The 25,315-nt window shown below is 41.4% G+C and overlaps 1 long non-coding RNA gene across 1 annotated transcript; it reads left to right on the top strand.

Moving 5' to 3' along the window:
• Nucleotides 1-222: 222 nt before the first annotated feature.
• On the top strand, nt 223-24,883 carry LOC118529884 (uncharacterized). Its single transcript, XR_013450119.1, has 3 exons — nt 223-402; nt 20,222-20,319; nt 24,782-24,883. It is a non-coding gene; the product is annotated as an uncharacterized LOC118529884 (long non-coding RNA).
• Nucleotides 24,884-25,315: the final 432 nt, after the last annotated feature.

The following is a 25,315-nucleotide window of genomic DNA, read 5'->3' as shown; positions in this document are numbered from 1 at the left end:
TAAGATTTGAACTGAGTCTTAAAGAACGGTAGGACAAGATTATACAATCCCCCTCCAGAGGTAACAATTCTCCTTCCTTCCCTCTCTCCACCTTCTCCACAGAACCACATGCTCAGAGGCATGAAGGTTGGAACCCATGGATGATCATGGCAGATGGGTCATCATAGGAAAAATCAACTTGACCTCTGAAAGCCCTACTTGAGTGTGGTACAAAATCAGTATTGAGGGAGAGCCTGAGACCGATGATGATTTCCTGAGGTGACCTTGTCTTCCTCAGCTTACCTGATGGAGCGCAGAGCTCGAGTGAGCCTTGAATTCGAATCTCTCCATCACCACCTGTTACCTATGGCCCTGTGGCCACATGTGCGCTGCTCTTTGACTGCCATCTTTTGCATTTGTAAAGTAAGTATGTGAGAGTTGGATTATTGTGAGGCTATGTGATTTATTATTATAATAATTATTGTTATTATTTTTTAGCCTGCAGTCAGCCAAGTACATTGCCCTAATAGGTAGTTTTATTTATGTACTAATACTTACTTTGAGTCTAGTTTCTTCCTGAACTCAGCTAAAATCACAGGTGCCACAGACCTATGTCCTATGATACCATATTAAATCTAGGACACTTTTTTTGAGTCAGAGATAATTTTTTTTTTTTTTTTAAATCTCAGGAACCTCTATTACCAGAGTTTAATTGGATAATCACTTCAAGGAATATCTGGGGTCATTTTGTTTACAGGAAACGGGTTTAAGAGAATGCTTTTAAAGACGTATTTCTTTTCAGTTTGATATAACTTCTCAGTACTCAGTACGCAGAGTTTTCCATATTAAGATTTATTCTCTCTAAAAGCTTTAATAAGTACAGAATTAAATCATAAGGTAATAATTTAAATGATTGCTATGAAAAATGTGACATTTTTTAAAATCCCAATTTCTAATAATTTCCTGTTGTTTTAAAACTCATAATACTTTTGCCTTATAATAATCAAACTGGAATTTTCGTTCTAACCACAAGTAATGATATCTCAAACAGGAATCATAGAACACAGAACAAAAATTTTGAAAACAGTCTGAGTTATGGTCAGAGCAGCAAAATTGTGAAAAAATAAAAATCTCCATCACTTGGCTGTTTTGACATATTTTCTCCTGCTGATAACACAAATACGAAAGAATTGACTGGATATGTCTGATCTCATACAGACAATTGACTAACTTAACAGAATACCTACTTGCCTTAATATCTACGGATCCCTGGATTGAGCAAACAAGACTTAATTTAAAATAAGAAGAACCAGGGGTGCCTGGGTAGCTTAATCAGTTAAATGTCTGCCTTTGGCTCAGGTCATGGTCCCGGAGTCCTGGGATCGAGCCCCACATCGGGTTCCCTGCTCAGCGGGGAGTCTGCTTCTCCCTCTCCCTGCTCATGCTCTCTGTTGCTATCTCTTTCTCTCTCAAATAAATAAATAAAATCTTAAAAAAAAAAACAAGAAGAACCAGATTATACTTTATGCCTTTTCCCCTTTTTAATATCCACAGTTGTTGTTGTAATAACTGTTGTAGTTATCTTCATTGACAAACTTGAGATTGTTCTGGTAACTGGTCCAGTTCCCTGACTTCAAAGCAGAACACGTGACACACACTGGGAGGATCATATTCCCCTTTCCCTGAAACCAGAGTTGCTGGCACTGAGGGGGGGCATGTGGCCCAAGCTGGACCTATCAGAATTCTTTCCTGGAGTTTGTTTACTGCAACTAGCAGAGAATACAGTTCTTCTTTCCTGGGTTGATAAAGATGTGACTCCATGACTCAGGATGTGCAATGAAGGACTAACCTTGCCTACGGAAAGGTTAGACCATTTGCCCCCAGCTCCAAGGAGGTAATCTCTAAACCCTTGGAGTGTCCTGCCTGATAAGAGTGTCTTTGTTTACCTAAGGGTCTTGAACCAGGCCAGATATTTGATGCTAAATAACATAATTTTTGGTGGAAGGCCTTGGGCCATGTGGTACCTACCAATCCAAGCTTTAGAGGGGCTAGAGACTAAAGTTATTCACATGAGTGATCAGCCTGTCTACATAGCCAACTCCTAATAAAAACTCTGGATAACAAAGCTTGGGTGAGCTTTCCTGGTTGGCAGTATTATGTACGTGTTGCCACATATTGTCACTGAGAGTAATATGTGCTATCCACACCATTCCACTGGGAGAGAATGATTGGAAGCTCTGTGCCTCAGCATGTGTTGGGTCCTGCCCTATGCGCCTCTTCCTTTTGTTGATTTTAATCTATAGACTTTCTCTGTGATAAAACTATAACCACAAGTATAATGACTTTCCTCAGTCCTGTGAGTCTTCTACTAGTGAATTATTGAAACTGAGGGTGGTTTTGGGGAAGCTCTCAGACATTATCCAGTACATCTGTGTTCTCCATTACTGGAGAAAGTTCTCCACCATACTGGTGAAAGGCTCAGAGAGAGAAGCAAAGATGAGAAATAGGATAGATGAATGGAAGAGATGAGGATGAGAGAGAATAGTATTGCGTGTACGGTTCTAATCCTTGAGACCCTTCGAGGTACCTTATTCATTTAGTTATTTCTTTGAATCTGTGGATTACCCCAGTATATTTCCAGTAATCCAGTCTTTCTCTCTTTCTCACTTTCCTTCAAACAGTTTATACTGCATTCCTGAAAGTTTTTAAATCACTGTATCATTTTCCAATTTCAGTTATATTTAGTTAAAAATATGCCAGGGCGCCTGGGTGGCTCAGTTGGTTAAGCGACTGCCTTCGGCTCAGGTCATGATCCTGGAGTCCCTGGATCGAGTCCCGCATCGGGCTCCCTGCTCGGCGGGGAGTCTGCTTCTCCCTCTGACCCTCCCCCCTCTCATGTGCTTGCTCTCTCTCATTCTCTCTCTCTCAAATAAATAAAAAATAAAAAATCTTTAAAAAAAAAAAAAAAAAAAAAAAAAAAAATATGCCATTTTCCATCTTTAAGGAAGTGAGTATGATTAGTAGTAAAATCCAAACAAAATAAAGCCTTGTAAATATTTTTGGACCTGTCCACAAAGTTATTGAAAAATATACTCATTTCAAGTAAATTAATCTAGAAATGTGGATGTTACTTTGATAGGCCTCTTGAACCCCCAAGTTATTTCTGAGCTCCTGTTAGAATAAGAGATTTGAAAACAGAACTTAGTATAGTCTGCTAGTTTCATACTTTTTGTGAGAATTTTCTAATATATAATTTTCTGCATTTTGAGCTCTCAGCATTGCTTTTGTGAAACAAGAGACAGAGTTTCATCTCTAGGGATCTAAAGCTAAACATTAGTGATGATGCTCAAAAGAGACTATTCTAAACCCAAAGAGACTGTTTTTATAGAAAATATTACATTCTTCCACTACTAAATCCCAAATATTAGCCCACAGAAGAGCAATTAGCAAGTATGTCATCTATAAAAAGTACGAACATTTAGACATTTATATTGTTACTATTTATCATTCTATTGATGGAGAATGGACCACATTCATTTCATGCCTGATAACCAGTCCAGGAATGATAATTGAATTTCCACAAGTATTATCAGAATTCCTTGAGTTTTTTGGAAACAAAAGAAACTTTCTTAATTTGATAAATTTATCTTCAAACACTTAAAAAAAAAATCATGTTTGATGCGAAAGTATCAGGAATAGTCCCTTCAAAGTGCAGAATAAGACAATGAGGTTCCTTATTACTGTCTCTAGGTCCTAGACAGCACATTATACAAGTAAAAGAAATATGAACAGTATTATTGGAATGAAAAAATTATCATGATTGCAGACAGTTTCATTTTTTTGATAGTGTAAAAGAATTATGGAAATTTGACAGATACAAGGTCAAAATTTAAATATCAATACATGAAATTAATTGTGTGGTTAAATACCAGCATAACTGATCAGAAAATATAATCTTTCAAGGATTCCATGCCCAATACCCACCAACTATGGAAGAATAAATCTAAGAAAAGAAATGGATGATCTGAGTGGAGATTACTGTACAATAGTATTGAAAAGACACAAAAGAAGACTTACATAAGTGGAGATACATAGATGAGAAGATTTATTTTCCTAAAGAATTATTCCAAACTAATCTAAAATTTTCATTAAAATCTCAACTTTTTTTTTTTTTTTTTCCCACAGAGCTAGTCAGTTCGTATGGAACTAATTCATGCATCTTAAAGAGTCAGGGCCCAAAATAGCTCAGGTGCTTTTGAAGAGAAAGAATAATAAGCAGCACACACCCAGTTAGGGATGCAATTATTTTAAAGCTATCATACTCAAAATAATGTTCTGGTGGTAGGCTAAAATGCCTGAGACAGACCCACATAGACATGGGGAGTGGATAAGAGGTGGTCTTACACACCAATGGGGAGAGAACAGGCTTGCTTGTGAAAGGAAACAGATATAGATATACATATACAAAAATAAACTTCAGATGTTAAAATCAGGAAGCAAAGTTTTAAAATTCTTTTTTTTTAAGATTTTATTTATTTATTTGACAGTAAGAGAGAGAGAGAGTACAAGCAGGGGGAGAGCGGCAGGGAGAAGGAGAAGCAGGGAGCCTGATGTGCGGCTCGATCCCAGGACCCTGGAACCATGACCTGAGCTGAAGGCAGGCGCTTAACCGACTGAGCCACCCAGACACCCCGAAATTCTTAGACAAAAATGAAAGAGAATATATTTATGATGTCACGAGAGGAAATAATTTTTTAAACATGAGAAGTGCAAATCTGAAAAATATTAACAAATTTGATCAGATTAAATTAAAATTCTTCTAAGAAAACTCTTCTCTTTGTTTACAGACACCCCATAATATTTTAAAAATCCTACATTCTAAGATTATAGATTTTAATACTTCTAATTCCTATCAAGGACATATTAAAAAGTCTTCCAAATTAATCAAAGATAAGTAGTCCCTGGAAAAATGAGCAAAGCCTATGAACGTCAATCTGAAATAGGCAACCTGAATCCACCAGAAACATTTGGAAAAAATGCACCCCTTCCCCTTGCTCTGTGATGAGGGGGATACGGATTAAAATGAAAAAGACAGATTGTTTCAAACTCAACAGATTACCAAAAAAAGTGGAATCTAATAACACCAAATACTGGAGAAAATGTGAGGAAAGGGGAGTTTTCATATACTGTTGTAGGGGCTGTAAATTAGAGCAATCACTGTGGAGAATAATTTTATAATATGTATTGAAGCAGAAGAATCTCATTCACTATGACCAGCAATTCCACCTCCTGATGTATTACGTTAGAGAGAGTGGCACCCTGTACATCATAGCTTATGACACTGGATAACTGGAAACAACCTGAACGTCTGTCAGCAGAGGATTCATGAACACAGTTTATTCCCACAAGGATTACTATATAGCAGTTAAAATTAATGACGTAGCTCTCCCAGTAGTTCATTCATTGACTATATCCTCCATTCTTCCACCACTGGCCTCCTTCTGTGGGGAATTTTTTTTTTTATTTGTGGTTCCCTCTCTCTGGAACATTCTTTTCTCCAGATACCCTTATGCATCATTCCTGTGCTTTACCTGGTTTTCTGCTCTCATGTTACCTCCTTGGGAAGACCTTGTGTGAACACGCTATGAAACATCACACCTCCCCGACCTGGATCATCCTTTGAGCTCCTATATTTGCACCAGGGGCTTCTCTTTGCCCTACAAAAATAGATTCTGTTTCTGGGAGGGCATCTGTCACTCAGGGGACAGTGGGTAAGTATTTGTTGAAGCAATACATAGATATTTGTATACATTTCGATGTTTACGGGCCCCTTCAGGGGATTTAAGTGCTCCCTCACATTCATGTTTTCCTGTGGAAACAGACTGGGCGGATCTTCCTTCCTACTGCAAACCGTCTCCCAGAACCCTGGATGAGCAGAAGCATGAGGAGCAAGAGGCAGCCTGTGACCCTCCAGCCTCCTTACTCCCTTGCAGCTTGCTTTCCTGGGACCTTCCACGAGGTGCTCTGCACAAGGACAAGGGACCCATCCAGGAATAAGACTGTGCCCAGTGGGGGAGAGCTGGCTGTGTCCTCTGAGGACACACATGGAAGCATGAGCAAGACAAAAATCCTGTGCTCAGATCCCAGTGAACTCGTCCGCTTCTCCTTGAACTTTTTGCAATATCATCTATGCTGGAAATGATCATTTAAAGCCACAGTCTAGCATAATGTTTACATCCCGAGGGTTGGAACTGGAGTCATTAAGTCTTTCAAACAACAAGGTAATGTTCAACGACTGCTTTTCTAGGAGCGGGCATCATTTAGCACACTGCAGGGTGCTGATGCAAGCTTGCATCCTGGGAACCTGAAAGCCTTGGTACCTCTTCTTTGACCTAGGGTTCACCTTGTCTTCTCGGGAGTAGCGTGGGAATGTGATCTCCTCATTTTCTTAAGTTACATAGCTAAATTTTCTTTGACTTGTGTCAGTGGGAAGAATACCGGCTCTGGGATAAGGTAGATCCGGGTATGTGTTGTAGCCATATTACTTCCCAGCCGTGTGACCTTGGACAAGTTGTTTCCTTTCTCTTGATCTTCTTTCCCTTTCTTCACCTAAGTGATGGAGTTATCAAACTTCTCTTACCTCTGGGTTTTGGGGCTTGATACATTGAAATAGTAGATGTAAGGCATCACGCCGATCCAACCTGGACAGGCAAAAAGCGTGCTTTCTGGTATAGCTTGCATCCTACCCCTCTCTGTGGACATATTAATTCTCCTTCGCACAACTCACAGGTGTTTACATTGAAATGAACATTCTCTTCCACAAGCCCAGAGCTGTGAGGATTTTGTGTTTCTCCAGTTGGCTGAGTGAGGTAGAGGGCAAAGAAAAGTAAGTGATTTTAATAACCGGTAGCACTCATGTCTTCGTGGCAATCTTCTCGTAACCAGATAACTTCCTTCTAGCTGCATGTGTGAGCTAAATTTACCTAGTCAGCGAAGAAGTAAGAACGAAATGAAATGGGAAGAAAGCCTGCCTCTAGATATTGAATATCCTTCCCTGGGAGAGACTTAAACAAAAATTAAAAACGTAAAGTCTTCATTTTGAGGGATTTCACCACAGCTGATATTCAGAATCATACTGATAGACCTCCATTAAACATCAACCAGTCTAGAAAGCCCTTATCCAACATGATTGCCTAATAACTAAATGAAAGAAACCAGATGAAGATCACTTCATTTTGATGAAGATACCCACGCTAATTAAAGATGAGTTTGAAGCAAAGAGGAGTGAGTCTTAACCCCTTTCCCCATTTTTCAGAGCCTCTGTGAATGCCACGAATGAAGAGGTTTTAACAACATATTGTTTTTTTTTTAAACAGTCTTGTACTTGGATATAGCTGTTCTTGGAAATAGCCGTAGCTTGGTAAACAGGTTCGTTCACTTGTTTAATGCCCCGATCTGTACTCCTGGTTACTGCCTTCTCTTGAACTTCTTTCAGCTTGCTCTACTCCATTGTCATCCTTATATGTGCAGAATGTCCTCCTCAGTCTTCAGCCAATTCATGTTGAAATTGAAACTTTTCAAGATAGTTTTGTTTAATCATCATTCCTGCACATATCCTCTTCTAACCTTTATGTAATCTTGGGCAAGAACAGTGATTCTAACTCCCAGGGGGGCATTTGGCCGTATCTGAGGACAGTTCTGGCTGTCACAACTGGGTGAGAGCAGTGGTAATGGCATCATTTGGAAGAGGCCAGGGAACGTACTGGGAAGCACAGGACTGCCCCCCATAACAAAGACCTAGCCAACTTAAAATGTTGAAAACTCTGAGGTAGGGTAACTACAGACTTTTTCCATCAAAGCTGGACATTCTGGGGAGTGAAAGATGGTGCTCTTAACAATGAAGCTTAGAGAGCAGGTGTAATCGGGGGCTTAGTATTGCAGGTATATGGGATCTGTGGTCCCCTATCTTGAGTTTGTTTTCTTTTGGATTGATGAGGTATTGTTTGTAAGTATCATTATAATTTGCTTTCTTGACTTGTTGTGAGGCCTTTTTCACTGGTTAGACTCTTAGCTACCCAAAGATAGGAGGTGCAACCTCTGTATCTTTCCCTTCTCCTTCTAGAACTTTATACAGAATACCTACTTGATAAAACTTCTTGACTGTGCTTATTTGTAATCTCTGCTCACAATTGGGTCCATGACAAAACCTACTATAAACTTCTCAACTGTCAATTATATTATACATCAAAAATGTGGGTGAAATGATGGAGAAGAATTCAACAAATAGCACTGCTCATAATTAGAGAAGATTCTACCTTCTATGATATGTAATTTGATGAAATATGCTAAGCAAAGTACAATCCCTATAATTGGTACTCATTTAAATTACTCATGTTTACTGTAAATGTTTTTACTGTAAAAAATATGCTTCTATTGAATTAGATAAAATTTTATTATTGAAAGCATGGTTAAACAATTAAAATGAACAAAGATATATAAAGTTCCCCAAATCTTGCTCAGGATCGAGTAGATATATAATAACTGTTAGTTCTGTTTGCCTTCCATTAAAGATAACACTTCAACAATAATATTAAGCCATTTAAATTATTTTATAAGTTTTTAAAGTATCGATTCTAGGGGATTTTTAAAGTTACTGAGATGGTTAAAATTGGTTAGTATAGGGGCACCTGGGTGGCTCAGTTGGTTACACATCTGCCTTCAGCTCAGGTCATGATCCTGGGGTCCTGGGATTGAGCCCCTGCATTGGGTCCCTGCTCAGCTGCTTGTCCCTCTCCCTTTGCCCTCCCTCCCACCTGTACCTATGCACATGCACTCTCTCTTTCTCTCAATAAATAAATAAATAAATAAATAAATAAATAAATAAATAAAATCTTTTTTAAAAAATGGTCGGTATGTTAGTTTTGCAGGGCTCTGTAACAAAGCACCAAAGACTGGGTGGCTTAAATGACAGAAAGTTATAGTCTCACAGCTCTGGAGGCTGGAAGTCCAAAATCAAGGTGTTGGCAGCTCTGGTTCCTTGTGAGGGCCATGAGGAAGGCTCTGTTCCAGGCCCCTCTCCTTGGTCATTGGGAGACATCTTCTTCCCTCTACATGTATCTCTGTGTCTGAATTTCCCTTTTGTATAAGGACACCAGTCGTATTAGATTAGGGCCCATCCTGAAGAACTCATTTTAACTTGATTACCTCTGTAAAGACCCTGTCCCCAAATAAGGCCCTTTTTTCAGAGGTACGGGGCATTAGAACTTCAACATATTCATTGAGGGGGTACCCTTCTACCCATCACAGCTGATAATTAAAGAAATGCCATAAAGAGATTATGAGCTACATTCAAATTTTATACAAAGAATAATTTTATAATACCTTACTATAAAGAGAAAATTGTGGAGTCACTACAGTTTGGAAGTATGAGTGATAAACCTCATGTTATTTTGGGCCACTGGAAAATACATTATAGTGGTTTATCCTTAAAGATATGGAAAAGAACTTTCCTGAGGAAATCACATAGATAAAAATGTGAACATCTTTCTTCTGAGCATCTCAAAATACTTTGCCTGTCTTTTAAATTTTTTTTTCCCCTCTCAAAATCTCTTGGGTTGGATATGGGACATCCCATAGGTGAGAAAACTGAGGTGAATGGAAATTAGATCATTTGTTTCACATCATCTTCCCTTTCTAAATGCAGAAATAAATTTGTTCTCTGCATTTGCTTTATTGGAGGTATGTCTGCTTGACTAGTTAGAGCATGACAAAGATTATGGCATTCCAGGACTGTTGATCTTTAAATGGATTGTATTCGTGAAATAATCAGGGTGGGGGCAGGTCTGGAGGGCAGCCCAGGGATCTACCAGGATGGGATCTGAGCCAGGTGAGGGTTGTGGCTTTCTCTGAGTGGGGATAGCGGCTGTCTGCCCATTACATCAGGCTAGGAAGAGGAAATTTAAAGATATGTGCCTATCTTTATATAAATTTATGTACACTATATATAATGCATATATGCATTTCCTCTTCCTATCCTGATGTAGATACATATGATATATTATAGGAATATATTGTGTAGATGTATTACAAAATGTGTGTAATATTTTGTATCCCTCTGTCTGACAAGAATGGTGGGCAGGCAACTGGCCCCCCGCCCCCATCCTACCACTCAGCTTGCTAGTGGACTTTAGGCAGGCCCCTTCGCTTCCTGGGCACCTGTTTTCTCAGCTGTGAGATCAGAATATCAGCTTGGGTGCCCGGCTAGGTCCCCTACAACATCACAACCTGAGGAGGGAGGGAGATTGTTCCAAGTATTAAAAGCGATTCTCCCGTGGTTAACCCTCATGCTGGATGGACCCTCAAAGCACAGTCATTAGGTACCCTTGTCCCTGCCCTGTCGCTTACGAAGCCTGGTTGGGGGTGGGGACGCGTCAGTGTTTCTCAAACAAAATGAAGAGTTCTCCAAGACACCTAGCGCTGACCCCTCACCTGGCCCACTAGCCGCCCCTCCCCTCCCCGAGCCCCTCCCCGCACCCCTCCCCCGGCCCCCACGCTGGGATACTCCTCAGCCCCGCGGAGGGCTGGCCTCACTGGCCGCGGGGTTGACACTGTGAACTCTGCAAGTCGGAGAGTGAAAACCTGCGCACCCGGGGCTTGCCTTTCCCGAACAGTTTCAGCGATTGTTAAATGCAGGGAAGTTACAAGGCGCGCGGTCGAGGACTGGGCTATTTAAACAGAGGCCCCTTTATCGGCTTCACCCCCTACCGCAGGGCAGCCTCCGCGAGTTATCAGAGTGTCATTAACGGGGGGGACAGCTGCTGGTAAACAAGGAGGATGTCGACACCAGCTCCTCAGTCAACAGGAATTTAACTGTAATCTGTCCCTTTGCTTAAAGAAACACCACCGCTTTCTCTCGGTACCGCGCATCGTTAATTTATCTCCGTCAACGTTCCGATAGAAGGCTGGCATTGACTCAGGAAAACCCGCTGGGATAGAAAATTAATAAGGTGCTAGGGACATTCACCTTAGGTCAATTCGAGGGGACACGGAGAGAAAGAGAAGTTGCTCAGGAGTTCCCTGCTTAGCTGGAAACCGATCCTACATATTTATAAAGGTGAAACTGGAGGGCTGCCAAGCGCCTGCATTTAAGTGATTAACAAATGTTTCCCTTTAAGTGGACACCTCTTGTTCTAAATATATTTGACAAGAATGCAAAGAGTCATCTGGAGGGCACGGAGGGCACCTCTCGGGCCTTCTCTTGCGCGGCCGGCGGGGATCGCGGGCCCGGGCGGCCCGCGCCGCTCCCCGCTCGGTGCCAGCCGAGTTCACGTCGTCGGTGGGCAGGCTGCCAGCACCAGCGGCTCCCCGCTGTTTAACGACAATGGATTTACTGCTTCTCTGCATATTGGTGTTATTTTGTATAAACAAGGTTAACAGTCCTTTTAAATTAAATGCACCACCTGGTGACTGAATGGGTGACCTTGCCAGCTCTCTACACCTAGCTCGGAGAAGCCCAGGATCTTGCTCTGATTTCTACCTGTAGCTCGGGACGGGATCGCCTCCCCTTCTTATTTAAAGAGGGGGAGTTGTCCGCTCCCCTGCGCTCTGACCCCGCCTCCGGCGACCCGCCCCCCACGGAGGTACAGGTGCGCGCGGCAGGTGAGACCGGTCCGACCCCCTTGCCCGTCGCGCAGGTCGGCTCCAGGCGGTGCCCGGAGTCTGCGCGGCGGCCGCCAGCCCTGGAGCCCCGGGACCGCCCCGCTCGGGCAGTCGGTGTCATCGGAGAGTGACAGACGACCCTGTGGGCCCTGCCAAGGCTGCCTCCAAAATAGAGATCTCCAGAGGGGGCAACACCGTGAAAAAGGTCCTTTGTGTTTCACTCTAGCGTGGTATTGATCTAATATAGGCCTCGGCACTTTCCCCACCCTCCAGGAATTTGAACACCTGGAAAAATTCTCCCGGCTTTACATGTGAGGAAATTTAATGGTGTAAACAAACTCGGCAGGAAGCCCCCTTTGAAGGCGGTGGTGCCGAGCTGAACGGCTGGAAAGACTTTGCTCGGGAACGTCCACTGCAGTGCTGAAGGATGGCTCGGACTCGAGTAGGAAAATTCAGACACAGAGCTCAGCTCTGTGGATGCATCTAGAAACTTCGTCCAGAAATTTCAAGCAAAAGACACTTTAGTTCCCCGTCCAATGAAAGGCACCTCCGCACTCCCTCCTTACTATTTGCCAACCTCCCCCTGCCTCCTACCCCCAAGTAGGGCGGAATTATTCAGGAGTATTCGCGTTCCACCTTAGCCTAAATTCTAGACCGGTTTGGCAGCCTTATTGTTATGCAAAGAAGGAAATCAGATCCGGAGAGGAGCGGTGCCTTCCCCAGGGTCACCTGATCCAGAATCCAAGTCCCCAGACCTGCAAGTCGAAAGCAGTTTTTGCGGTGTTCCCACGCAGTCCCTGCTCTCTCTACCCAGAATGTATAGTGTGAGCCAGAGCCGTTGGAAATTTTTGTTCTTAGCAGCGTAAAAGTCACTGGTTAAATAGCTTCTGCGTAAGGTTTTCTTAGAAGTCCAAATTCCAATAATGGAAATGTCTCTCTAATAAGACAGAGTAAAGTAATTCCAGTAAGTGATATAATTTTCATTGCTAGAATTGTAACAATTTTATATAAATTTTATTTAAAAAGAAGTCTGAATTCAGATTTCTTAATGCCTTTCAATGCGTGAGGTAAAATGTGTCCCCTCTTCCAAAATTTCCCTAGAGAGTACATTACATGGGTGTGTGGCGGGGGCAGGGGGGATAAAACAACCTAATATTAATAAAATCCATTGTCCATACTCAGTAAGGGCATTTCTCAGTAAGTCTGTTTCTAATGGCATTAAACATTTAGTGTGGACATACAGGGTGCTAGGTTTTCGGGGACACAGAAATGAACAAGGCACAGTCAGGAGCTTGATTAGTTATGGAAATACAGAGGGACTGAATGTATATATAAGAAACCTCTTATGGGGAGGGGGTCCCAGGGCTGAGGGCTCATAACTCTGGGCGTCCAAGCAAACTTCACGGAGCTAGAAGTGCTTCACCCTGGGCAATTTCATGTGAGTTATTGTGAAACAAGTCAGAATAGGAAGATATTTACCTTAGCGATTACCTATGGTGATTACTGTTTGCCAGGCATTCTCCTCAATACTTGGCCTAATCCTCCTAACAGCCCCACAAAGCAGGAAATGTTACCAACTCCACTTTACATGTAGGGAAAGTGAGGTGTGGAGGAATCCAGTCATTTGGCCAATGTTTCACAACGGCAATGGAGAAATGCAAACCCAAGCAGTCTGGTTTGAGCCCACACTATTATGCTGTCCCTGGATGATTCTGTGGGCATCGTATGGACATAGCCGTCTATTACTTTCTTCCTTCCAAACAATCTATTTTCTAGGAACTAGTTATCGAAATGGAACACATACTTAAAAATTACTCATTGCCAGACACTACTGTGGGCTTTTTCTACAATCCTCTCATTATCTTCTCCCCCCAAAACCCTGTAAATTAGGTATTTCCTCATTTCATATGTAAGGGAACTGGGCCATTCATCATCACCATGGTCAGCATCATCAATGTCATCTTCATCACATCCAATAAACTTATTGCGACTAAATCCAAAGAGTACTTAGAAGTATCGGATTTTCTGGGACAGGAAAAAACTTTGAATATTCTTCTCCACTGTAAGAGCAAATTCCCAGACTTTTCACTTAGAGATATAAGGCGTGGAGACTGTCATGGTAAACACCCAGGAAGCAAGACAGGCCCATGAAAACATGGACATCTTTATAGTAGAAGGGGGCTTTGCAGACGTATTAAAGCAGAAATTGCAAAAGGGAATGATAGTTGAGAACTGGGGTTGTCAGGAATATAAGAGGTAATTTCTAGCTAATCCTAAAGTAGCCCTTCTTTAGGGCAAATAGATTTCTCTTACTTTGTAGAAGCTGCTCTCAGAATATGAAACAAATTACTTCACAATAAAGGTTTTTTTTTTTTCTTAGATTACTCACCACTGTTACCTTCATGCTCCACTTTGTCCTACCGATGCAATCATCGCCCTCTTACTCCCCCACCCCCAAACCCTAGTAAATCTACCTTGGGTCAGAAGAGCAGACCACTTCTCTGAACCTCAAATCACAGTAGGAAATGAGGTGTCTGGTTAGTGTTTGGTTTTGTTTCAGTGCTTATAAGTCAGATCTACTGATTTTTCCAATTACAAAAAAAATAGTATTATATAATAATAAAGAAAATTGGGAAAACTATAAAAAAGAAAAGAGAAGCTCATTGAAAATTCCATGGCTGAAATTACTTAGGCATTTTTCTCTTCCAGTCTTTTTTCACATGAATTTTGTGAAGAAAAATGAGGATCACTGTCATGCGGTTTTGGATGCTACTTTTTTACTTCATAAACATGTTTCACTATCACATATTCTTTAAAATTCATATTTTCAATGATTATATAATATTCATTATAAGGATTTATTATAGTTTTACATAATACAGATTAATAATTCCCCTATTCCTGGATATGTAGGTTATTTCTATTGTTGCTGTTAGAAATAATCTTGCACATGTATTTTGGCTGCCTATATGATTTTCCCCTGCTCACTTGGATTGTTTAGAAGTGAAGCTATTAGATCAAAAATCGTGCAATTTTGCTGTCTCATCAGGAATATGAACATGCCTGGGGCGCCTGGGTGGCTCAGTCGTTAAGCGTCTGCCTTCGGCTCGGGTCATGATCCCGAGGTCCTGGGATCGAGCCCCGCATCGGGCTCCCTGCTCAGCGGGAAGCCTGGTTCTCCCTCTCCCACTCCCCCTGCTTGTGTTCCCTCTCTCGCTATCTCTCTCTGTCAAATAAATAAATCTTTAAAAAAAAAAAAAAGGAATATGAACATGCCTAACACATGAGTGAGTTTAGAGGGGATAGGATAAGATTTGAAAGTTGAAGTGCCCACAAATTTTGATGCTATACTTGGTGACTTCTGTAAAAAATTAATATACATATATATATATATATGCACATTTTTTCCTAAACCTGAAAATTACGCTGGATTGCCTTCTGTATTCCACTCTGAGACTTCCTTTGTATCATATGTTGCTTCCTTTAAGGTTGGGTTTCTGCCTTTTGGATGTTAACAGGGAAGAAAAAAAAACATAGTGGAGATGCTAGAGCTTAACATAACCCACCATGGTTTGGAATTTCTCTAAGGGAATTTAGAAATTCTAGTTTGTCAAGTATCTAGTCTCTTTTGTATTTTTCAAGAACACAGGCTAGGAACAGCAGAAGGTTGCTATTTAAAAAAACAAAAAAAAACAAAAAAAAAAAACAACTTTCACCAGAATTTATAAACTCTGGATTTATAAGCTATTAAGTGGTACCTTTATGGCCCCAAAGAGACATTATGAATTTCTAAGGCATTTAACTTTGTCTTGCTTCATGGCTAAATGAATTGCATTGCCACTTTATTTTTTTTAATTTTTTTAAAGATTTTATTTATTTGTCAGAGAGAGAGAGTGCACAAGCAGGCAGAGGAAGAAGCAGGCTCCTCGCTGAGCAAAGAGCCAGATCATGGGATCATGACATGAGCTGAAGGCAGACGCTTCACCGACTGAGCCACCCAGGCATCCCTGCATTGCTACTTTAAATGGAAGTTATGTTTGACAGTGTTCAATATGACTTCTTTCGGGTTGGGAGATAAAGAAGCCATTATTCATCATCAGAGCTCCTGGATCACCCCTACCACTTGCTCATCTATACTGGACTCTAGCTCTTCTTGTGGCGTGCCCACCTGTTACGCCATCCCTCTGCCTGGCCAACAGTGTGCTGGATGGTCCCAGTGAGCCTGGCATCCCAAACGACCTGTCTGTATTCCTTTGTATCCATTGTGGTTGGGTGCTCTCAGCTTTCTGCTTGGCCTTGGTCAAAGCTACCATACACTCTCCACCTCTTCAGTTCCCGCCCGAATGCCTTGCGCTTGAATACAAATAACATTGGAGTGGGAAGCTTTTCTACTCAACTACGGACATAGTTGAACAGATTTTGCTTTAATGAAATGAAGTGGAGCCTGAATTTATCGGGAAACGTGTGGAATCAGCAGAGAGTAGTAAACACAAGTCTAGGGAAGTGGAAAACCATTGTGTACGATTTCATGTTTTTTCACTCCCAGCGGGCATTTGGGCATTATTGTAAAGAACCATGTTTTCAAACCTGCCAATAACAGAACAGATCTTTATTCATTGTGGATGAAGCTTCCATTGGGAGAGTCGAAGCTCTCGTTCCTTTTTTGCCAGCTAGAGAAGCCCTTCACAGTTCCAAGCTTCTGTTTTCTGACTCCCGCGCCATAATGGGAGATGTTGGATGTATTTCCCATAGGATAACCACAGTGCTTTCTGGGGGAAGTCAGACAGTTTCTATGGGGGCTGCTGGTGGTGGTGGCATAGAATGACAGTCCACCAGAGAAACAATCTCAAGGAAAGGGAAAGTATATTCCTTCCATCCATTTGTCTTTCCTCTGTGTGTATTATTGCAAACAACAGAATCCACTCAAGTCAGTTTAGGCAGAAAAGGGATTTAGTAAAGGAAATTGGTAGCTCATAGAATCACCGTGGCGGGGAGGTTGCTGCAGAAACAGATTTGAGGCTAAGTTTCCAGAAACATATCCCACATCAGGCCACAAAACTGCAGCATGAGCAGACAGTTGTCATCGCTCCTTCATGAGCAGAAGACTCTCAGAACTTTGGCAACCCTGCTGTGGCCTCCAGGGATGGATGCCAAACTTGCACGGCGAACTCAACTGCAACCCAAGGCTGGGGCTTCTGTTGCCACACATACCCAGTAAATGGAAGCTCCACCAAATGCTCATAGCCATGTGTCCCATGCAGGCGGCACCATGGGAGATGCAAGGGAGGCTGTGGATTTGAGAGCTGATTTCGACATTGGGGTTTGGGGCGTCACAGTATAGATTCCCTGGTTTTGCATCCCAGCATACACATTTATTCAGCAGGAATATGTCTTCCCGCTTCTAGACATGAGCTTGCAGCCTAGCCAAGTGGTTGACTACCTGGGCTTCAGAATCAGTCAGACATGAGTTCAAATCCTGGCCCAGCCTCCTGCTTTCTGAGTGACTCTGAGAAGTCACTTCCCATCTCTTTCTTTCTCCTCTGTGCCTCATCTTCCTTATCTGCAGAATATACTTACTACTCTGTACCTTCGAGGTATGTGATAAGAATTTAAATGAACATCTATGTAAAACCCTTAGTATAGTTTTTTATAACGGAGTGAACATTCAATATCTGGTGGTTGTCATTACAATTACTAGTAAGAAGGCTGCAGGTATATGGTTTGAAAAGGGGGGGGAAACCCTTACTACCAAAAATCCTATGTTAATAATAATAATAAGGCTAACAATAATCCTGCTAGTAACAAACCAGCCTCTACCCAAGCCACCCAAGTTCATCTTAACGTTTCTTATAAGATTTCAGTTCATACAAGGAATTATATGGCCACGGCTGAACAATGGGAAAATGTGAGGTCAGATGCTTCCTCAACTGTTTCCAAAATAAACAGTTATAGGAAGCTCACTCCCCTCTGCATTAAAGCTTGGGGTGGGGGGGTGGATACGGAGGAGGCTTTGTCACTCTGAGTTCTCAACAGGAGATGTGGGAGCAGATCAACACGTGGCTAAGTGTTTCAGCGGCAAGTTTATTCTGTTTGACAACAATGACAATGTAGTATACACTGAATAAAATGAGAATGCACACATCTCTCCCTCTCATACACACTGCTTCTATTTTCCCCTTGAAACTCCTGAGTGAACGCCAGTCATATAAAAAGCATGCGGAGTGGGAGTTGAGATCCGCAGGGCCAAAATTACCCAGGAATTTCAGATTTCCAGAGCCGCAGCGGGGAACTTCACTAGCCAAAGGAGAAAGAACAAAAGAGACTGCATGTTCAGTAGTTAAGAGGCAGATCAACTGGGAAAGGCCTGCTTGGCCACAGAGTTACATTTCTTGATCATCAAGCCATGTCTCTTTCCCATGGTGTGGGCGGCCAAAGGAAAAAGAAACAAGCAATATCTAAGTCTACTGTAACTTTACATAATAAAAGGCAAAACTGTTTTTGATGCTTCTATTCAACTGTTCAAAATCATATATAGATGCCATCCCATTCCCCCTCTCTGCTGATACCCAGATGTTTCCACTTGCACTTAAGGCTTGGCAGGCAGGCGGCCTCCAGATGTTTTGAGGGGGCAGAGGAAGTTCTTTCTTTTGTGGCAAATTCGAGAGGTGAAGATTCATTGACTCATGTAATCGTAATCTTCCTACACCCAGAATTTGGAGCCGAGCTGCTTACCCACTTTCCCAGTCCTCTGTGGGGTCATTTCACTGGGGTGGGGTAGTGGGGGAACCCGTGGGGCTGGGATTGTGTAGACAAGATTCCAAAATACCTACCACAGTTCGGATTCGCCCTATGCAACTCCTGTTCTTTTAAAGGGCATTTTGTAGACAAGGCGGAAACTTCAGGCCAAGTCACCAGCACAAACTAACCTCCCATGCTGGTTCTCCCATCATCCTCTCTGATGATTTGCTCTGGAATCATGGTGCTCCTGTTCCAGAAGCCTTCCAGTTCTCAGCTCACCAGAACAACAAATCTTGACCAAGCAAATCTTTTCGGTAGCTTCTGAGTCTTTTTTCTGCTTCCCTGGGATGCAGTCGTATTTCATCTTCCTACCCCCCTGCCCTCCTGCCTTGTTCACTCTGTCCCAGCGAGACTGTTCTGTTACTCACATACTCTTTGCACACTCCTGCCTGGATGAGCAGGTGGATGGGTGGGGGAGGGTTTGCCTCTGTTGTTCTTTGTGTCCAAAACATTCTTTTCCGGATGTGCCCATGGCCCTGACACATTTCATTCAGGTCTCTGCCCGAGGGCTCCCTTTTTGGAAAAACCTTTATTTCCATGCTGGGTGAAATATCAGTGCCTCCACCACTTCCTGATTTACTTTTCTCCTGCTCACCATTTCCTATCGCCGCCTGACAGAGCAAATAATGATTTGCTTAATTGATCCTGCCTGTCCTTCCCTGCTAGAATCTAAACACTGTGTGGGCAAGGTTGCTGTCTGTTTTGTTTCTTGCTGCATATCCGTGGCCTAGAACTCTACCTCACACAAGTTGGGCCCTTTATTAACAATATTGTTATGCTTACGTTTTTATGCAGTTTATGAAAGATCTGCTCATCCTCTATGGACATCAGTGGGACTCCTGTCCCCTTCCGCTCACAGTGGTTCTTTTCCTAAAGAATTAGGTGAGAAATAGGGGCGGCTGGGTGGCTTAGTCAGTTAAGCGGCTGCCTTGGGTTCAGGTCATGATCCCAGGGTCCTGGGATCGAGCCCCGCATCAGGCTCCCTGCTCAGTGGGGAGTCTGCTTCTCCCTCTCCCTCTGCACCCCCTTGCTTGTGCTCTCTCTCTCTCTCTCTCTCAAATAAATAAATAATAAAATCTTAAAGAAATAGAATTAGATGAGAAATGGAGTGAGCTATTTCCCAAGGAGTTTGGAGCAAACATTCAATGATCAGGAGGGAATTAAGGACTTTGCCTTTTTGCTGCTTCTTTGGAAAGAGTAATGACCTCATTAAAAAAAAAAAAAAAGAAAATGAATAACAATCCTGGGGGTATAATGCACAGCATAGTGACTATAGTTAATATTACAGTATTACCTATTTGAAAGTTGCTAAGAAAGTAGATCTTTTAAAAGTTCTCAGCACGAGAAAAGAAATTGTAATTATGTACAGTGACGGATGTTAACTCGACTTATTGTGGTGATCATGTTGAAATATGAATCATTATGTTGTACACCTGAAACTAATATAATGTTATGTGTCAATTATATCTCAAAAAAACTGAATAATAGAGACACTACATCTCTATCGTCTGAAGTGATGCTTTAATGTACTTTTTTTTCCAAGAGCTGAGCGTAGAAGGAAGCCTGAGAACATTTCTGTCCCTGCCCAACCTCCATTCATTTGCCCTTCTGGGCCCAGGAGCGCATCAGATGTGTGACCTCTACCCTGGAAACTTCTCTTTCAAGCATTATTTTTTTTACCCTATAAATATAATCTGGTCTTTTCCTGAAATTTAATTTTAAATACGTGACAAATTTAAATGCCTTTCCTTTTTCTCACTTTCCTTTATTGGTCACGCTCCGTAAGAATCTTCTGCACTTCGTACTTCGTGACTGCACTCTGAGGTTGATTCCAGGCTGATTCCTTGTTGCTCTGCTTTGTTGTGAAGACACCGAAACCTCAACGTAAGATCCCAGTCAATATTTGCAAACCAAGTGAATGATCACTGGGGCCTCCATTTTAAAGCACAGTAGGGTGAACTTGCTAACTTCCAGACCTCGATCTCGGGATGGCAAGGCGCTGCTTTATTACCATTCTGAATTTTTTAAAAGTTGCTAGGATATGTTTTTGAAGAGTGTGATTGCTTTTGTGTGGGACAAAATAACAAAGATAATAGGGTGGATGTATTTCCTAAAATGAACCATTGAGTTTCCATTTTGAAATTCTCTTTGTCAAAATGGTTTTCTTCTCAACAAGTTACATTTTTCTGTGTAGGAAAAAAAGAGCAGGATCTGGCAAAAAAAAAAAAAAAAAAAAAATTGTGCACAGCACCCTAAAGAAACACAGGGAAACCGAGTATTAGCTATGGATAAACTGACCCGTTATGCCCCAAGTGTTGACCTAAATTCCCTCTGATTTTATTAAGGCCAAAGGAGGGCATTTTAGACCTGCAGTAGGTTCTGCAATCTTTGACACAGAAACACACTGACTCAACACCTTCTTATGTGGGAGATTCACATTCCACAATTGCCCTACAAGAACGGAGAAAATCCTAACAAGTCACTGTCCTTGGTTAAATGATGCCCAGAGAAAAGAAAAAAAAAAAATTGAATCTCTTTTTCATTTAAGCAGTTTTAATTCCTCAAGTAAAGCAGAGAAAGTAAAGATGTGTAATTGGGAGTCCAAGGTCACCCATGGTTTTCTACTGAGCATTACCTCGGCATCTGCTCAGATTTCTTGTGTTCTCACATTTCAATAGTTCAATGTTCACCTCTTTTTATATTTGGACCTTGACGACACAAACGGAGATACTATGTAGTCTATTAAAATAGGACAGATAGCGCACAGTTTATTATTCATGAGTTTTAAAAATCTGTCTTTTTTGCTGTTAATCATTATACTGGAACTTAAAATCCACGGCCTCGTCCACCAAATGGTCTTGAATGACACCGCCATTTGCTTAATTGTGCTTTTTGTAAATCAGTTGCAAAAAAAAAAAAAAAAAAAAATCTCTTGATGGACTTTCAAAGATCTCCTTTGTAGAAACACTGGGGTCTTGTAATTGCTTGAGTACAACTATCCAGTCTGAGAGGATGACCTTTCACCTCCTACCCAAAAAAGAGCACTCTGTAGAAAGGGGTGCCGTAATCTGGGTTTAAGACTTCTTACCGACATGTCGAGAGCCCGTTTCCCGAACCAAACACAAACAGTGGCAAGAAAGCCCAGTTTCAACATTCACTTTAGCACTTGCCGGTGTCACTCTTGAGAAACTCTCCTGCTCACAATGAAGAAAGGGTCTTATCCCACACCCCCCTCGCCAAGTGGAGATGTGAACACATGGAACCTCATAATCAGTTTGTAGGAAACTGTCCAGAGGGAGAAAGGACAGAAGAGATTAGAACTCAAGGAAGTTGGCAAGTTCAAGGGTGGTTCTAAAGTGACGGGATTGTCACCCATAATGCATTTGAGCACCGGGAGAAAGACTAAATCCTGAGTCCTGCCTTAGGACAGCAAGTGGAATACTTCTCCACAAACAAGTGGACAAAGAGATTTCACCACCTGTTGAAGGGACTTTTAAAACAACGAATGGAGTGAACTTAAAATGCTGGGTTCCCCTTGGGAGACATGTCCCTGCACTTAAATGAACAGGTAGAGCCTGGTTTTGCAAGAATAATTGAGGAATGGTAATACGAGCTATAAAGTAAGACCACTTCTTAGGTTTTCTTTTTCCAGGACAGTCAACAGAGAAAAGTTCCGGTACTTTGGCTCTTGTTTTCTATCTGTAAAAACTTAAAAATCACTCTAAAAATCCCCACAGTTTTGTTTGTTTGAGGAAGAGCTCGGTTTTCTCTTTCCTTGCAAACTAAAGTTCTCAGTGTGGATTCTCTAAGTTCCAGCTAGTAAGAACTCTTCCTTAGCATTGGGCTCCGAGTTTCGTTGGCATTTCCATGTGGGCAACAGAGAAACTTTAGTTCTGCTCTTCCTCAGAGTGTCAGGGTATGGGTTGTAGGAGTAAACTTGGCCTTCTCTATTTTAGTGACAGTGTTTTTATCGAAGCTGGGGGTCACTGGCTCCAGGTCCCCTATCTATGCCAGATTCCATCAGGGTTTTTTATCTATTTTACATATTGGGTTTCCATAAAGGTTCTCTTTTTCTTTCTTCATATTGTGGTAACATACATATAATACCAACTTTACCATTAGTGACATTTAGTGCTATTAGTGACAGTTTTAGATCATCATCACTGGGAGGACATTTTAATCACCCCAAAAGGAAACCCCATTCCCATTAAGCAGTGACTTCCCATCTCCCTTCAGCCCCCAAGCCTTGGCAACAACCATGTATCTGCTTTTTGTCTCTAGGGATTTTTGACTAGATTTTTGTATTTCATATAAATGAAATTGTATAGCATGTAACCTTTGGTGTCTGGCTTTTTTCACGTAGCATGATGTTTTTAAGGCTCATTCATGTTGTAGTATGCATTAGAACGTCATCCTTTTTTTTATGGCCAAATAACATTCCATTGTATGGATATGCCTCATGTTTATCTACTCATCAGACATTTGGGATGTTTCCACCTTTTGGCTATTATGAACCGTGCTGCTATGAACAGTTGTGTACATGTTTTTCTTTGAACATTTGTTTTCAATTCTTTCAGATATATATCTAGGGGTGGAGTTGCTAGGTCATATGGTAATTCCCTGTTTAATGTATTGAGGAACTCCCAAACTGCTTTCATGATGGCTGTTCCATTTCACATTCCTACCAGCAATGTATGAAAGTTCCGATTTCTTCACATCCTGTCAACACTTGTTATTGTCAATCTCTCTGATAGCCATCCTCGTATGTGTGAAGTACTATCTCACTGTGGCTGTGAATTACAGTTCTCTACTGGTTAATGACATTGAACATCTTTTCATATGCTTTTGGCCATTTGTATATCTGTACAAAAGCTTTCTTTTGGAGAAAGTGCTTTGTAGTTTCAGAAAAAGACATGGTAAATTACATGGAAGTGTGCTGATTTTTCGAGCTCAGCCTGGTCCCTTGGAGAGACTGCCATTGGCCTTGAAACAAATAGTTCTACCCGCTGGTGCCTGGCCATGTCTCTTGACTTCTGTAGCTAAGATTTGTGTTCTCTCCTCTTCCCTCTGTCCAATCCTTTAGTACCTCTTCCATCACAAACTTGATCTGTAGCTTTGTTCCTTATATTTATCCTGACATAGAAGTTAACTGCACGTGCTCCAGAGTCCAACTGTGAGAGTTAAAATCCCATCAATTCCACTTACAAGCTTTGGGACCTGGAGAGAATTTATTCCCCGTGCCTCAGTTTTCTCTACTTTGAGTATATGTGTACATAGTACCTGCCTCATAGATTTGTTGTATTAAAGAAGGTAATGTCTATAAATTACTTTGCCTAGTGTTTAAACGCTCAATAAGAAGAACTTTAAAAAATCACACCTCTCTCTCTGCATTCTAGTTTCCTTGAACTGACAACCCCATAATCCCTCCTAGGTCCCCTGATGAGGCCTGGATAATATGACTTTCTAGTGTCTTTAAGATACTCTAGTTAGGACCATCTTTAAAAGCACTGGACTCAACGCACAATACTGAAAATCATGTGAATTAGACACTTGATTTAGAATCTGTTATGCTGCAGTTCATTTCTGGGGATATAATATATTTATTTCTGAGCAGGATACTTAATGACATCATCTGTGTTTTACTGAGTGCCGAACATGTGCCGGACTGTGTGCTATTAGGCGCTCATTTCATTGCTAATCTTGGTAATGATCCTGAAAATTGATGTTACAGTAGTCCTGGCTTATCCACGGGGGACACATTCCAAGATCCAAGGGGATGCCTGAAACGGTGAATAGTACCAAGCCCTGTATATAGTTTTTCCTATACATACATACATACACGTGATAAAGTTTAATTTATAAAGTAGGCACAGTAAGAGATTAACAACAATAGGTAATAATAAAAGCGATCAATTAGAACAATATTGTAACAAGTGTTCTGTGAATGTGGTCTCTCTCTCTTAAAATATCTTACTGAACTGTACTCACCCTTCCTGTGATGATGGGAAATGATAAAATTCCTGCGTGATGAGATGAAGTGAGGTGACTGACAGAGGCATTGTGACACAGCATTGGGCTACTATTGACCTTCTGACCATACGTCCATATGTCAGAAGGAAGATCATCTGCTTCTGGATTGCTGCTGACCACGGCTAAGTGAAACCCCTGATAAGGGAGGACTACTGTATCTCTTTTTTACAATTGAGCCTAAATGGAGGTTCAGAGAGGTTAAGTAACTGACCCGAGGTCTCAAGAAAAGTTCATAAATAGCAAGGTTAGAATTTAACACCAGGTCCACCTGACCCCAACTTTTTTTCTCCTTCCTTGTCATCACTCCTGATATTAGAGTGAATTGCTAATTTAGGTGCTGCCTGGAATGTTTGATATTTAAGCGGAAAACTCTGAAGGTGCTGGCACTCATGAATACTGACAATATGGCATCCCAACAGTAAGTCTTGACTTAAGTCTTGACTTAAGTCTTCGCTCCTCTTTGTATCCTTCCCATTCTCCTCTCCAGTCATTCTTGCTTCTTTTTTCTACCAGAGGACAGATGATGAAACGAAATAATAAAAATGAGAAGAAAGTTCGGTTTTATATATAGAGGTAGAAATTGGGCGTGTGTCATTTGTAGGAAGGATTGGGAAAGGATTCTCCAAGAATTAAGAGCTTTTACCTGAATTAACAGAACTGTAGAATTAGGATTTTGTGTATATTTGTATCTGGTTCCTGAAAAACTACAATATAAAAGAAAGGTCCTGCAAGTTTGTTAATGAAAAGAAGGATGTTGCGTGGGATGAGGAATTCACATTTACAATGCTTAATGTAAAGCCAATTATAATACGAAATTAAGATAAATTCAGCCTTAAGTCATTCAGATAAT

This window comes from Halichoerus grypus, chromosome 8, assembly GCF_964656455.1.
Source record: "Halichoerus grypus chromosome 8, mHalGry1.hap1.1, whole genome shotgun sequence".
NCBI classification, from domain to species: Eukaryota; Metazoa; Chordata; class Mammalia; order Carnivora; family Phocidae; genus Halichoerus; species Halichoerus grypus.
Note: the sequence above shows the minus strand (reverse complement) of the source record. Positions and strands in the feature narration are given on the sequence as shown.